This window comes from Copadichromis virginalis, linkage group LG9 (assembly GCF_057382275.1).
Source record: "Copadichromis virginalis isolate Kocher_CV1m ecotype Utaka linkage group LG9, C_Virginalis_male_GT1.1, whole genome shotgun sequence".
NCBI lineage: Eukaryota > Metazoa > Chordata > Actinopteri > Cichliformes > Cichlidae > Copadichromis > Copadichromis virginalis.
The window spans coordinates 13,079,415-13,095,055 of NC_140626.1; the positions used below are offsets into that span (position 1 = coordinate 13,079,415).

A 15,641-nucleotide genomic window follows, 5' to 3' on the forward strand; every position below is an offset into this window, starting at 1 on the left:
GGATGATACAGCAGAGGATTGGGAGAATGTCATGTGGTCAGATGAAACCAAAGTAGAACTTTTTGGTATAAACTCAACTCGTCGTGTTTGGAGGAAGAAGAATACTGAGTTGCATCCCAAGAACACCATACCTACTGTGAAGCATGGGGGTGGAAACATCATGCTATGGGGCTGTTTTTCTGCCAAGGGGACAGGACGACTGATCCGTGTTAAGGACAGAATGAATGGGGCCATGTATCGTGAGATTTTGAGCCAAAACCTCCTTCCATCAGTGAGAACTTTGAAGATGAAACGAGGCTGGGTCTTCCAACATGACAATGATCCAAAACACACCGCCCGGGCAACAAAGGAGTGGCTCCGTAAGAAGCATTTGAAAGTCCTGGAGTGGCCTAGCCAGTCTCCAGACCTCAACCCCATAGAAAATCTGTGGCGGGAGTTGAAAGTCCAGCGACAGCCCCAAAACATCACTGCTCTCGAGAAGATCTGCATGGAGGAATGGGCCAAAATACCAGCTACTGTGTGTGCAAACCTGGTAAAGACCTATAGTAAACGTTTGACCTCTGTTATTGCCAACAAAGGTTATGTTACAAAGTATTGAGTTGTATTTTTGTTATTGACCAAATACTTATTTTCCACCCTGATTTACGAATAAATTCTTTACAAATCCTACCATGTGGATTCATGGATTTTTTTTTCACATTCTGTCTCTCACAGTTGAAGTGTACCTCTGGTGCAAATTACTGACCTCTGTCATCATTTTAGGTGGGGGAACTTGCACAATCGGTGGCTGACTAAATACTTTTTTGCCCCACTGTATGTCGGGGCCGCTAGGAGCTATAAGAGGCTGTGTAACCCGTCACTATTTTGAGATTTGCTGTGACCCTCTTCATGCATGTCTCCCCATCATGATGGTTCTAATGCTCATGAGTGTTGAATTGTATGGAAATAAATGATTGTTGATTGAGCATAAATACACCGAGTACTGTCCTTCCTTCAGCCCAAAGATTAAAAGAATTGGGAGATTTTGCAACAATGTGTAAACATCTGTATGCGTGTGTGTGTGTGTGTGCGTGCGTGTCTTCCAACTTTCTAACAACATCCTTAGTCATAATCTTCCCCCACACCCAATATATGGTTCAATTCCTTTACTGGTTCACCATACACAACACAGTGAAGCCATACAAAGGGCAGGAAGCTTACCAAACATCAAACAAACCTTCACAAGGATGTGCCTGTGATAAAACACTACAGCCCCCCCCCCCCCCCGCACCTTGAGAGGCTGGGGAGGGGGACAAAGGAATTCCTTTTATCACAGAGTTGAAACAATGTAGAGATGGCAAGCATAAAAATGACAACATTTAACAATTCACTTTAACAAGACAAACTGGGATCATGTCATTATGAGAAAGGAGGAAGGGGGGCAGACGCTCCAAAGACAGCAAGTGCGGTGGTACAGGCCAGGTACACAGAGAGAAGACGGGACCGATTTAAATGCAAGCATGTTGGGAAAATGTGAAGAAACAAGCAGCATTTCAGTGATATTGGAGGCAGCAAAGCTGAGTAGAGAATTTATAAAATTAGGATCTGAATACCTGTTTTTATTTTTTAGCCATTTTCCATTGTAGACAACAAAGTTTCAAATTTATCCAGGCCTTAAAGTTCATGTGTGTTCTGCTTAGCAGTAGGAAATCAACAAAAATAAGGCTTTTATGGTGTAAAAAAGAAAAAATTGCTTTCTTGAAAAGACTAAATTTACAGGTTAGTAGAGGTGCAACGGATCACGGTTGATGTGAAATCCAATCCCACGCCACGATTCGGTACGCACGTGATCTGAAGATTCGAAAAAGAAAAAAGGTATGTGTATGGTGCACGTGGTCAGTCTGTCAAGCAATCCAGTTGTTCAGTGATGACGTGACGAATCCTACTTCTGGGCCTAAAGTAGTCTGCGTTTAATATGGCTTTTGTGTTGTTAACATGTCTAATGTTATGTATTTTCTTCTATTTGATCTCAAAAAGCTCCTAAAACAGTCAGTGATCCCTGTTGACCTCCCTCGGCTTTTATTACCGCTAATCATTTATTTAAGCTCAGTTTTTAAAACCTTAGGATGTAACTACAGCCCAGCCCATGCAGCAGTATATGAATGACCTCACATTGTGGATGGATTATCTCAGTTGTTCTCCTGGCTGAAGTTTGGTCCTTTTACAGCATCCTGCCATGCGATTACATTTGTTCCTGACCACCGAGAACACTCACGTTAACTTTTATCGAGTGGGAAAAAAAGTTAGCTTGTTTACATTATGCTAACATAGCTGTGTCGCTAGCGGTCATGTAGCACATCATTATATACCCGCTAGCCCAACTTCAGTAACCCTACAAACGTCACTGCTGGTTAGTTTTCTGTCTTCATTTATGCTGGAAGTGATAACAGAGCTGTACGTTTTAATTTGTTTCCAAAACCCCGCAGTCAGGACATGCTATATTGTATTTAGATAGCAGGGAGTTAGCTCGCTAGCTTCTAACTTCTAACTCCGTTAAATGTCATAAATTCCGTTTTCATGGATGCCTGGATGTTAAACTCAATTGTTACACCTGGTAGAGCAGAACGCTGATCATTTTATTAAAGATGAAAGACTTTAGACAGTTTTTCAACTCTCAGTAATGCCATGTGATCGTTTGATATATGGACCTGCAGCGGAGTTTAGACCCAGACACGGCTAGTGACGTCAGACTGAACAACCGGATAGTTATGGTCAGCGCTAGCAGTCCAAGTGCCGGAGCAGAGGAGGTTGCGGCATTTAAGCAGCCCTTTGCTGCCCAATCCAACCGGGCTAAAGCTATTACAAAAGACAGGAGGCCGTATTCTGTTGTGCAAAACAAGGGATTTAAACTATGATGAACATGCTTGAGCCACGCTACTTCCCAACTACAAATGGGTGGACCTCCAGGGCAATGGCCTGTACTGCCCTATAGATTACATTAGATTAGATGAAACTTTATTTATCCCTCGGGTGGGTTCTGCCGGGAAATTCAGTTTCCTGTAACACAGCACCGACAGAAGTTGCAGAATGTGAGCAGAAATATACCACATATATAAATACAGAGAATACAAAATGGATAAATAGAATAAATAGGAATAAGAATACAAGGGAACGGCACATTTCAAATATTGTGAGTCTATTACACTGTTGGTTATTAACAAAAACTATTGCACAGTGAAAAGGCACTACAGCTTACTTGTTCCCCCCTCCTCTGTCCCCGTTTCCCCTCCAGCGAGGAGTTAAACAGTTTGATGGCGTGTGGGACAAAGGACTTTTTAAGTCTGCTGGTCCTTGACTTTGGGAGAACCAACCTCTCACTGAACAGACTCCTATGGTTGTTTATGGCCGTGTACAGAGGATGCCCAGCATGGTCCATAATGTCCATATTGCACCTTAATTTGTTTTTATATAAGTGCGTGGAATGAGTCTTCAGTTGAATGTTTTTTAATAGGCAAAAATACTTGAATTTTTCTTTTTTTTCTACTTTTGCTGATCCGAAAATTGATCCCATCCGTGACTTAAAACCATGATCCAATCTGAACCGTGAGATTTTTGATCACTGATGTAATTAATTAATAATCCGCTCAAAACGTTGTTTTCCATATTGTTAGTAAAAAATATTGTCAAGTAAGGGGGCACAATGTGGTTTAATTCTGCTAGGCCTGGTTGTTTTAGGATGTAAACTCAAACTGTACATAGTGTTTAGAAATTCGTTGGTCATTTTATGTTTGTTTGTTTTTTTATTCAACAGGTCAATATTAAAATCACCACAGATAAACATAAATTTTTGATTTGTTTTAGAGAATATTTCTTCTATGAAGTCATTAAATAGAGAAAGGTGTTCTATATATACAGCTAGTTTTTTCTAGATTTTTCTCTCTTTCCTTATAAATTTCAATTGTTATACCATCTAATAAATTATCAATCGCAGTTGTCATACTTTCCATCACCTTGTAATTTAGGTTTTTATCCACATGCACAGCTACTCCCCCTCCACTTTTGTTCCTTCTATTTACAAAATTCACATCAAATCCCACCAGTTCAAAGTCCAGTCCTTTCTCAGCATTGGTCCATGTTTCAGAAATGGCAATAATTCCAAATGGATTTGTCAACTCATTTAGATATTCCTTTATATTGTTGAAGTTGGCACACAGACTTCTGCTATTAAAATGGATTATTGATCATTTATTTTCCATGTTGATGGTGTGTTTAAACGGTTCATCAGTGAAGTAGCAGCAGTTATTGCTGATGTTATAGAAGAAATTATTTTCCGGGTCTATATCCTTTTCTAAGTCTAGAACATTATGGTCTGTGTATCGAAATGTTCTCAGTTCCAGATTATCATAAAGAGAATTCCAATGAGTTATATTGATATTGTTGCCAGATGCAGATGAAGCTCTTTTAGACTGTGCCATGTGTTGTGTTGTGTGTCACGTCACATGTGTATTCATACCTCCAGTGTAAGTTGAACCTCAGTATTTGTCCAGCTCCTCCATATTTCTGTTGACCAACACTTTGGCTTGTTCCGGTGTTCCATTGAGTTGAATACTTTACAGTTGGTGTTGCGGCTCTTCCAACCAATGGCCGCGGCAGACTAAACACGAGGACCCTGATGACGCGCAACAATTAATGCACAAAACACTTCTGTATCATTTGCTTCTTTATTTCCACATGCAACTGTCCAAACCACAAATCAGCACATGGGAAAAACTATCAAACAAACGCACAGACTGCACAAGCAAATAACTGCAACTTACGAATAAATGCACTAGCTACTATGTCAAAATTACAAACTGGTCTATGGCAGCAATTAGTGCATGGCTATACAAACACCATCAAGTTACAGTCAAATATATCAAATCATTCAAATTGTGCTCAAGTTGCGATATGTTGCGCTATGTTGCGGTCAACAGAAAGTTTTGCCTCGTGCTCACCCTACCTTCTGCTCATCACATCAGGTGCTGTGAACAGGTGAGTGCAACCACAATTATTGGCTACCACACCCATGAGACACGCCCAACACCCATACACCAATATAGTGAGTCCATTTAAACCAACCCACTTCAGACGGGAACCACTCATATGGCTCCTACAGTTGGTGGTCCATGTACTCTGAATTTTTCCCTGTTTCTTCAAGTAACGTGCTTTCCTGGCAATGTCCGCATTTCTTTTTATCAGATGTTCATTCATGAAGACATCGGCTCCTTTCAGTTTCTTTCCTTGTTTTAACAGTGCTGTTTTGTGTTTTCTGTTAGCAAATCTCACAATGATGGCTGGTTTGTCACCGTCATTTTTTCGGGGTAGAGGGTGGCAAGCCTCAATGTTGTTATAATTCACTTCCACACATTTGGACCGTAGACAGGTAACCACTTGAAGCTCCGTGGAGTTGACATCTTTCTCTCCTGGCCCTCCTATATTGTCAGCTGCGACCCCCCCAGGCGTTTGACCAGGGTTTGATGTGAAGCCCCATAATGATGACATTGTTCATCTGGGTGTACTGCTCCAAATCCACCACTCTGTTCTCCGGGTACGCCAGCCGCCGATCCTTCTCTGCGTTCTGTACGCGGAGAGCCTTAACTTCCTCGACCAGGTCCAGGATGGCTTTCTGCTGCAGTTTGACAGTAGAAATCTCCTCTGTCATAAACTCCAGCAGCTTCTTAATATCGTCGCCTTCCTCAGCTGACAGAACTTTTTTCGGGCCCATGCTGAGAGACGCTCTTCAAGCGTCTTTGCTCCATCAAAGCCATCAGAGGCAGATTCCAGTGTAAACGCTGTTCCCACATGAAAAACTGGACTGATCCACCTCCTGCTGTCAGACCTGCAGGGTTTAGGCCTGTGGTGTTCTCTTCTGTCTTATACTGAACACAAACTATTTTTTTGGACTGGCACAAATAATTTGTGTGCCTTCTTATTTGATGCAGAACACCTATTTGTTCTTTAAATACATTTAAATTGTTATATAAAAACACCTGAGGCATTGGCTGCATTTTTAAGCGAATAGTACCAGATAACTGTTGTTTGCAAAACGTGCAGAATTTTTAGAAATGTACAATTTTGTATTTGCATTTCAAGTTATGAAAATGATTCTTCAAACATTTTTATGGGTTTCACAGGAAAAAATGTAACTTTTTTCTACTCTGAGTTTGAATTTTTGCTTGAACTTAGATAACTTGTGCTAATATAGTATGCCGAAATGTAAAAAATAACTCAAATTTCAGATATTTGAGGTTGTGCTGAAAAGATTATACCAAACAAGGCGAGATAAACTGTTTTTATAATAATAATAATAATAATAATAATAATAATATTGTAGAGGTAAAATCAAAAGTAGTCAAAAATGGCAAATTATACTTGGACCCCGGAGGGTTCAGCAGTTACTTTGGTGTTCCTCCACAGAAATGTCAGAAGTAGCCTGAACTGCAAAAGAAGCACGTATTCTGGTTGCAGGTGGTGAGCTGGCTTCAAACAAATGATTTTCATGGCATATTCTGCACCACATCTCTGGGCGATCAAAGAGAAGAGGAAACTATATTACACTGCCAGTGGCGGACTCCCTCAGACATCGGTGCGTTGGTGGTTCGTTGTGTCTGGGGATGGGCTTCCAGGTACACACCGGCTCACTTCTTGGCGGCCGCTTATCGGGGCCTGGATCCTGGGGCTCGCTCGGGCCACCTCGGAGGTGGGGTGCCCCCGGCCTCTCGACCTGGGGCTCGGTCACTCAGGCACAGCTGGCTGCCAGCGGAGCTCACGGGCGCGTCACTGCAACTCCCCCTGGCTTCTGCTCCGCGGCTGCTGAGTGAGCCCTCATCTGGGACTCTCCTCAGCTCTTTCTGGGACAGTGGCGCGGCTGCCCCTCTGTTGGTCTTCCTTGGTCTCTTGTGTTCTGGGGGCCTCTGGATGTCTGGAGTTTTGATCTCCTCCATACCTGCTTCATACCCTGGAGGACGGGGCTGTGGCCCCCCCACACCCTCTAGCAGATCATTACATGAAGGAACCTTTTAAAAAAACAAGCGCGTCCATGCTCACAGGTGTACACACGGGTGATCACACCCACAAACTACACCCTTTTTGGCTCCTACCTCAAAGCACACTGTGTTCTGTTGATCTTATGTGCTGCACAATAATGTTTAATATTTAGTATTTACTGTCATATTCCCATATATCATTGTGATGTTGTTTATTCTATTACTCTTGTTCTCTTCTGCTTGTTTTCTTTTTTCTTTCTCAACAGGTGATCCAGATGATCGATATATGCATTTTCTTTTTCTTTTTTTTCTGCCCATTGTGTTGGTTTTTGTTTTTTGCCCTTCTCCCCTGTCCCTCTTCTCAGCTGTTTCTCTTTCTTTCTCCCCTTCTTTCCCCCAGTCAAGTCCGTCCCGTATTCAGCAAGTGAAAATAAAATAAACAATAAAAGGTGAATCAAATGGACCATTATGGCAAGGCTGGGATGGTCAATTTGGTAAAGTAAATCCGTTGGGCATCTTTCTTTGCCTTTAGACAATAATTCTGATGGCAAAAGAGCCAAACGGGACAGCAAAAAAAAAAAAGAAAAGAAAAAGGAAACTATATTACACTGTGAGAGGGCGACTGATCCAAAACATAAACACAAAACTGAAACTGGATCTTATTGTAAGGTTATCGGGCCTTATTCCAGTTTGAGGGTCGACGTGCCAGTTCACACTCCACACCAGTTGGTGGCAGTAAAGGACAATTTTGTTGTTTTAACAACCGCCAATCAACAATGCAAAGAAGACGAAGCGCCTGCCGAGATGACGGAGCTATTTTTTAATCTAAAGCAAGTAAAAGGTTGAATTTGGATGATAAAACAAACTAAACCAACGTTTGGATCGATATCTGCATCGATCTGCCCACCCTTGTCTCCTGGATCGTAGCTGAGATCAGCGTGAACCACGTGGGTCTCTGCTCCCTGATCTGTTTCCTGTGTTTGGAAAGAGTTGCAGCTTCATCGCGGAGTTTCTCTCGGTTTGTGGGCTCATCTAAAGGTAAGCACCGAGCTAACTTTACTGTGAGTTCAGTTCATGTTGAGTTTAGCTCCTGAATGAGGTCTTCTGCTGCTCTCCTCGGTGTCTGTTCACAGTTTATTGTGAACACGTTGAGAGTAGGGCTGGGCAAAACGATTATTTTCCTAATCGATGAATCTAGCGATTAATTTTTCGATGCATCGATTAATCTAACGATTCGTTTTTCAATCCGATTCGATTTCGATTCGATTAACGATTTTTCCCCCATTATTTGACTTGTATAGCAATTTCACATTTACTAATTTATGTATATAAATGAAAAACACAAATTAATTCATTTGAAGACGTTTTAATAAAAAAAATTTGCAAAATAAAGTTGTAGAGGTCGTACAATCAATACAATAGAGATAGCATTTAACAAGAAATTAAATGTGCAAACATATATAAAATTACGGAAAAGTTAACAAAACATTTCAAATAAATAGCAACACTGGTGTCTTTAAACAAACAAAATGTAACATTCACTTTGCTTTCTGCCAAAAAGTGCTCTTCATTCACAAAACAAAATCCACAATAACATTGTACTACAATCCTCTGTTTTTAACAAAAAAGTAAATGTTTTGCAAAACAAATATAACAAAGGAAATCATAGCAAAAAATTTATAATATACAAACAGCAGTAATGGCGTCTTTGAACAAATAATGAAATGACAAGTTACCCCTAAGTAGGACTCTGTGTCCAAGCATCAGTGGTAAGGGAGATTTTGGATGTGGCCTTTTTTTTAGTTCTTTCCTTAGTTTCTCCACTGAAGTTTCATACTTTCTCTCCATCATGCTTGTAAAATGACGCTTAGACGGCAGAGTGTAACCTGGTTGGAAAGTGGTCAGCATTTCTTTGAATCCCTCACCCACAGCAAGTGGTCTCTTGTCTTTTAAAATTATAGATAAGACGCTCTCAGTAAGTACAGCCACCTCCTGCGGGTTGCATGGCGTACTTCTTCTCTGACAGTAGTCCTCCAGACTTTTCTGTTTATTCCTGAAATCATAAATCACACACAGCGCACAGATGAATTCAAATAATTACAAAATAATTATATGGAAAGCATAATATCAAAATAATTTGATATGGATCTGGTTGAGAGAGAGAGAGAGAGAGAGAGAGAGAGAGAGAGAGAGATAGATATACACACACATACTGTTATGCCATGTTCTTTCATAGCATAACAGTAAGAGGTTAATAATAATCCCCAATGTTGAACATATGATATGCAGTAATCATGATGGCTGGAAAAGATAACGTTTAAACAGCCATAGCTGATGGCACCTTTACTGGTGCACTGCTTTCTAGTCATTAGATGGCATAACTTTGACCTATAAGATCAAGCTGGAGAAGCATTATGTATAAAAACAGCGTTCAAATAGGATGAAACACATTAAATTTGACAAATCAAGAGTTCATTGTCATTTTGCTTTTGCAAGCACTTTAACAATGTTGTAATAGTGTCCACGACGGCTACGTTTAGCAGGTGGTGTATTATCCTTGTTAACATTTCTCCTGCGGCCAATTCGCTGTCTCACATTTTTGTCTTTCGCCGATTCTGATAATCAGCCTGCGTGCATTCCGACTCATTTTGCCAGCATGGGCCACAAACAAAAAAACAATAACAACTAAACAGCAGCTGCTATATGTTACTGCTAAGGAGCTTAAATGAGTTTTGCATTTACGGAGATTGAGTGTTTATCTCTGTGTCTATGAGTGAGTGTACGTCTATGTGGGGGGGTCTGGATGAAGTAACGGGTAAAAACTATCCATCCATCCATCCATCCATCCATTCATTCGCTTCATTGATGCAGTCATTTGAGGTGCTGGTGCATAGCCGTCGTGCTTTTATGATAGGCCATTTCCACCTCACAAAGCCGGCAAACGACTGAATCACTTCCTTTTCTGTTAAAATATCCCCTACTGTAGAACTGCGTGTTCGGGTGGAGTGATTTAAGTTGACTGCAACTGCCTCGTTCATGATTCCGCTACTCGCTGCCGCCATGTCTTTTTTTGAAAGTGACGACGCATCGACGCAGATTTTTTTACATCGACGTATTTTTTGCGTCGACGTAATCGATTACGTCGACGCGTTGTCCCAGCCCTAGTTGAGAGAAGAGTGAGAGAGTGTTTGGAGAAAAACACCAACTAATCATTAGCTCAGCATGCGTTTGCACCTTTCGTCCACACGTAAACGGCGTTTTTGGTCACTGAAAACGAAGATTTTTAAAAACTCCGGCCACTTTCACTTCGGTGAAATGAATTTCTACAATACTGTTAATTCTACTCTCTGCAGTGTTTAAATGCTTACATATACACACAGTTACTGTCCCTCCACACATACGACTCGGTTCTGCTTCTATGCCCCAGCTTTGTTTACTTTTTCCCACCGAGGCTTCTAGACTTCTGATTGGCCAACATTTCTGCACGGTTAGGAATCTAGCGCTACCTGCTGCTTTGGCATGTTCATAGCAGCGTTTTCCTTCATTTCTCCCTTTATGTGTGGACGGGATTATTTTTTAAAACGGAAACGGAAAATCTCCGTTTTCAAAAATACCCGTGTACGTGTGGACGTAGCCTCAGTCTCTGACTGGAAGCGCTAATTCGTCATTCGGCTTTTGTCAGACTAAAGTAACTGTTAAAACTGTTTGAAAAGCTCAGCTATACAACAAGGAGAGATTGAGAATTTCCTTTTAGTTCTCAGTTTATTTGATATTGACAAAAGTTAGTCAGTTTTGTCTGTTCTTCTGTAAAACAAACTAAGATTTATTTTTAGAATTAATATTTTGTTTCTAAGTGGAATTGACCATTTAGTCGTCTGTTTCGTTTGTTCTATTTTGAAACTTAAACGCTTTAGCGGCTGCCTTTTGTGTAGTTTTCAATATTTGCCTTTATTTATCTGAAAAAGTCTCATGTTCCTTAAGTACATCTACCCTGTTGAACTTATTATGGGAAATAAATTTTTAAATAAAAACAAGCTGCTGATTATTTCACATTTTACTTGTGAGCAACGGCACATTTAAATCTTACAAATATAGTTATTTGGCTTATATCGTGATAGATATCGTTATCGCCTGAAATGAAAAAAACATATTGTGATATGAAAAAATCTTATATCGCCCAGCTCTACCTTCAGGCTTAGAGGGAACCTGTTCTGCCCGGTGGTGTAGGGTCCTAATTACTCCAAGTTTGTGTTCCAGAGGGTGATGGGAGTCAAAGAGGAGGTACTGGTCCGTATGTGTGCGCTTCCGGTAAACTTCGATGTACTACGGACCAGTACCTCCTCTTTGACTCCCATCACCCTCTGGAACAGGAAGATGTTAACAAAAACTAATGAAACAGAGATGAAAGTAAACAGTGTTCATATTTGAAAGCACAGAGAATAAAAATATATTGTGGTGGTTAATGTGCAGCTCTTGGTGATTTGGGAGAATCATGTTTTTAATCATGTTGTGGATTGAATGTTGGGTTTTATTTTATCTACAGAAGTTTTTCCCACCTGTGATCGTTCAGATTGATTTGTTGGGTTGACTTGAATCATGTGAAGGTTTAAAGCTACACTTCCCCCAAAAAGAATAAAGTATAATTGTGAAGAATGTAAAAATGTCTTCCTGTGTCAAACACAGCTGCAGTCAAAGCAGGAAGCAAAGCACTGAAACCACTGATCAAAGCTCAATAATCAAAGACCGCTGATCAATGGCCATGAGTACCATTCAGAGAGTTGGGGAGTCGCTGCAATCACAGCATTTGATCAATGAGCTTTGATCAGTGGTTGTTGATCAATGATCATGAGAATTTGCATATTAATGCTCAATAACTGACCTCCCAGCCCATTGTTCCTTCAGTGGTGCTCGTTTCAGTCATTATGCAAATGCACTGTTGAAAATTGAGGAGAGCTGCGGTCAGCTGAGAGTGAAGAAGTCACTTGGATGAGTGACGAAATGTTTCTCCCACAAAAAGCTACGTCCAGATGAACAGAATCAAAGTTTGGGGAATGGTGGAGGTGGTGGGACTGGGGGGCTGAAGGAGTTGAAAGTGTGGGGTGGGGGAGTAACAGGTCTGTCCCTGTTTGTGGAAACCACAGGAGGAGCTGTTCAGGCTGTTGCTGGGTGTGAATTGTTGATGGAGTCTTTAAACTTGTAGTTGCTGTTTTCCAGACTGAAGCAGAGTCGTTAGCTGAAAACTGGTTTTAGAGGTTCATTCAGGACACCTTCTCAGGCTCTTACAGCCTTACCTGTATCATAACAAAGTGTATAAACCCCAATCCACCTTTAACATGGTCCTTCTCCCAAACCTTCAAATAGGACTTTCTGGCCCTGTCATAGTAAAGGGCTGCTTAGAATATTAGAGCCAATGTCACAAAGTTCCTCCTGAAGTATAAGTGAGTGAGAGAGTTTCCTCACTTTGCAGCACAACACGTCTCACAAGATTTCTACAAGCAATCAGAGTGAAATTTGTACATTTTGTTGTCAGATGAACATATGAGACACTTTGACTCTTCAGTGCAGTGTGGAGCCTAACAAAGATCTGTTTTGTGTCCCAGCTGATCAGCAGGAGGAGAAGAGTCTGACGGAGCAGCAGAGGAACATTTTCAGCCATCTGGACTCAGCTGAGTCACTACAGAGGAAACAATGAGCTCAACACAGGAGGTGAGGAAAATATCACAGTTTCACCAAATAATCAGTCACGTCTAAAACTCTCATCCTCCCAACCTGTTATATCACTGTGTTGCATATTATGTTGTTTTTTAGAGACCACAGCACATGTTAAAATAAGGAAGGTTTATTCATCAACATTATTAATAATCAAATGGACATTTGTCAGAGTTTTAGCCCTGATACTGCTGGATAAACAGAAACTCACTCAGGAACGAGGTCACACAGAGCTCAAGTTTTCACTCGCGAGGGGGAAGCAGTTGTCTCCAACCCACTTCAACTTGCTTTCCCCCTGCAGGTTGTTTTTATTGGTTACACACATGAATATTCATGAAGCTTGTTGCTGTATTACCTATGAGAAACTACTATAACTGGTTATAAAGTGATTGGACTGTGCAAGTGTGATTATACATTGTGTCAGCATCATGAGCTTCAGTTTAAATGAATCTTTGCTACACTTGATGTAATCTAACTCTGACATGAGCACCACAGTCACCGTGCACTAGGGGTGTGTATTGGCAAGAATCTGGCGATACAATATGTATCATAATACAGGGTAGACGATACGATATATTGCAATACTAAAAGCCAGACGATATTTGTGTTTAGTAGGACTAAATTTAATTAGGAAAACTCACAGTAAACAGTCCAAACTGTTTAATGCTTGACATGAAACATCTGAAACAAAAACACTCTAAGTTCAAAATGAATGGAGAAATTAACATCTGCCTTATTAGAAGTCATGTCAAATAAACAAACAAAAACTACTGTACTGAAATATCAAGTATTTTTTAACATGAAAAAAGTAAACATGTAACACTGAAGTCTTTCTAAGTACTATGATTGTAAAATACTTATCCAAAAACTGCTCTATGGAGCATCAAAACAAAGCACTTTTTATGTGACCTTAACCTGCAGAGGAGAAAACTCTCTCTGCAGAGACACTTGTTCCAGGAATGCATAGGAAACTCCTTGCTACTTTGGATAGCTGAGGGTATTCCTGTTCATGGTCCTTCCACCAACTGAGAGGATTTCCTGTGAGAGGCAAAGGGGTCTCATCTCTATACCTCTTGATCTCAGCTGCAGCAACATCATGTTCTGATTTTGGTGCAGTATTGTCAGTAGTAGAGGCAAACGTAGCTCCGAGCAAGTCCACCAGTGCACATGAGGTCCTCTGTCTCTTTAGGGGTGGCCAAGGGATGGAGTCAAAGTTGTCTTTGATATGTGGGTGATGAGCCTCCTCTGTGGCATTCTCTTCCTCCACTTGTTTGTCAGTCTCCTCATTCTTTTGCTGCTGAAAAACATTAAATTCAAATAGTATTAATGTCAGAAAGTCAAAATTCAAATCCAAGATTCACCCTGTTTTTCACTAATATTTGATGACAAATGTCATCAATATGCTTTTTTCTTTTGCTTTTTACTTTATTCACTTGCTTATAACTTCAGTTGAGTTTTTCCAAATAAATTAATTTATTTACTTACATTTTCTTCCTTCTTTATCACAGTCACCACAGTGTCCAAAAGTCTGGAATAGGTCTCACTGGTCTCTGCTTCAGACAGGAAGGGCAGGTCCTTAAACCGAGGATCAACAGTTGATGCCATCCATAGTGTCTCCCTCTCATTTACATATCTCTTTCCCAGATCTTCTGTTCTGGCAGTCTTAATGTTCCTTACTGTCGGTGTATCATCAACACTTTCTTGTGCACCCATCACAAGCTTGGAATGAAGAGGAGCAATGATGGACAGGGTTGGCATACTCTCCTCTGACATCACCAGGGTGGCGTCCTTCATAGGCTTGAGTGCCCTGACAACTTCTTCTGCACATGTGATGTCAGATTCACTTAATGTGAAAATTTCTTTTTCACTCCTACTAACTTCTGCAGAAAGCAGAGCTGCACAGATGGCTGGTTGCTGTTCTAAAAATCGTTCTATCATATCATAGGAGCTGTTCCATCTTGTAATTATGTCCGTGATCAATCTGTGAGCTGGTAGCTGAAGGAGGCACTGTTTCTGCTTCAACTGGTTGCTGGCTGTGGTGCTGCGCCTGAAAAAGGCTGATACATGTCGGATCCTCCCGAGAAGTCGCACCACGGATTGTATTTTCAGTGCTTTCTGTGAGGCGAGATTCAGACTGTGTGCAAAACATTGTATGTGCGTCATGCCTGCAAGTCTAGCCGCGAGAGCCATGTTTGGTGCATTATCGGTAACAACAACAAGGTCCTTTGCGTTCAATCCCCATTCAGCCACAGCGTCAGTTAGTAACGCTGCAATGTGCTCACCTGTGTGACTGTCATGCATGGCTCGGGTTTGTAGTACATGAGACTGAAGGTTCCACTGGTCCGTTATGTGATGTGCTGTAACAGTTACGTACGATTCAGTGGCTCTCGAAGTCCAAGCATCACATGTCAGAGCAACTGTCTCAGCCGAGCTGAGAGAGTCCAGCACTGTCGCTTTGACTTCTTGGTACAACTTTGGCAGAGCGATGTCCGTGATGTGTTGTCGAGAAGGAACAGCGTAACGGGGCTCCAGCGTTTTAATCATATTACGAAATCATTTATTCTCCACAACACTCAGAGGGCGCATGTCTTTGCAAATAAAAACAAGTACTGACTGCGTTATTTTTGTTGCACGAGTTGAAGTTGCTGGTAGTTTCGAAAAATTAACTTCTTCAATTGTCCGTTGAGAGGGATCACCTCGTTTCGTTTTAAAATTAGCATTTGACGCTACGTCGCTATGGTGTCTAGACACGTGTGTTCGTAAATTTGTTGTGTTACCAGAATATTTGACTCTGGCGGTGCAGATTTTACAGACTGCATAGCTCTTGTCATAGTCTTTACTGCCTTCTTTTGTCCTAAAGCCAAAATAAGTCCACACATCAGCTTTGAAAGCTGCGGGGGACGGCTGTATCCTCTCCTCTTCAGTCAT

The 15,641-nt window shown here is 41.1% G+C and overlaps 1 pseudogene; it reads right to left on the reverse strand.

The window, feature by feature from the left end:
• Positions 1–13,623: 13,623 nt before the first annotated feature.
• LOC146701521 (E3 SUMO-protein ligase ZBED1-like) lies at positions 13,624–15,641 on the reverse strand (annotated as a pseudogene).